Genomic DNA, 1,050 nt, shown 5'->3' with positions numbered 1-1,050 from the left:
AGGGTTATCATCACCATCTGTCATTATCAGCCTGTCTGACATTTATAGACAGTAAAAATCAGGCATCTCACAAGAGAGAAGTAGACTTCAACAAAAATTTTACAGTTGGTTCAAATATGTAGCTATCAGCTGGCAACTTTCCTTTTCTGTTCTAAACAAATAGGAAGTAATAATGTTCAGTAGGAAAATAAACTAGTAGCCTCCTGATGAATGGAATGAGGCACCACCTGGATTATTCCACCCACAGCCATCAGAACCTCTAAAGTCTTTCCGTAATAACTTCGTATAGCATACATTATACGAAGTTATACGACCATCTCCTCCCTCCGCTCCGGTGACTGCTCGCCGGGCGGCGGGGCCGGAGTCGTCGCAGCCACCTCATTGCACAACTCGGCTTCCCAACTGTTTACACAGCCCGGCCTGTGAGTGTGTGTGTATACAGCGTGAGTCACCGGGAGGCGGAGGAGGTGGAGGCAAAGGAGGAGGAGTGCGCTGGTCGGGATCGCTGCGGCGCACACACTCACTCACACTCGGTCACTCTCTCCGAGCGCGTCTCGCTCGCGCTCACACACGCTCGGAGCCCCGGAGCGCGCAGGATCCCGAGCGCCGCGGAGAAGTTGCTCCGGCTTCTGCTCGAGACTAGTTGCTTTGGAAAGTGCATTTGCTCCGCTGCCCCGCCGAGCCTGCGGAATCCTGTCCTCGCGGCTTGGGACCCCGGAACGCAGGCCGCCGCCGCCTCTGCCTCCGGGACTGTCGGCTGCCCCGGCAACAATAGCGGCGGCCGCTCCCAGCGAGGTGCTCCGAGCTGGTTCCCGCGGGCGTCCGGGGACTCGAGCCGGCCTCCGCCCCCCGGACGCGCGGTCGGCGTGGTCCCCGCGTGCAACGCGAGCGCCGGCGAGCGGCTCCTACTTTGACACCCGTGGGGGCCGAGCCAAGCCCCGTCTGCAAACTCCATCCCGCGGGCTGGAAGGAGTCGCGGCGCCGGCCCCGAGCCCGCAGCGCCTTCCCGCGCGGATCCGGGGACGTACAAAACCGGGGCCGCCCCGGCCC

The sequence above is a fragment of the Galeopterus variegatus genome, unplaced genomic scaffold (assembly GCF_000696425.1).
Source record: "Galeopterus variegatus unplaced genomic scaffold, G_variegatus-3.0.2 Scaffold7, whole genome shotgun sequence".
In the NCBI taxonomy this organism is placed as follows: domain Eukaryota; kingdom Metazoa; phylum Chordata; class Mammalia; order Dermoptera; family Cynocephalidae; genus Galeopterus; species Galeopterus variegatus.
Note: the sequence above shows the minus strand (reverse complement) of the source record.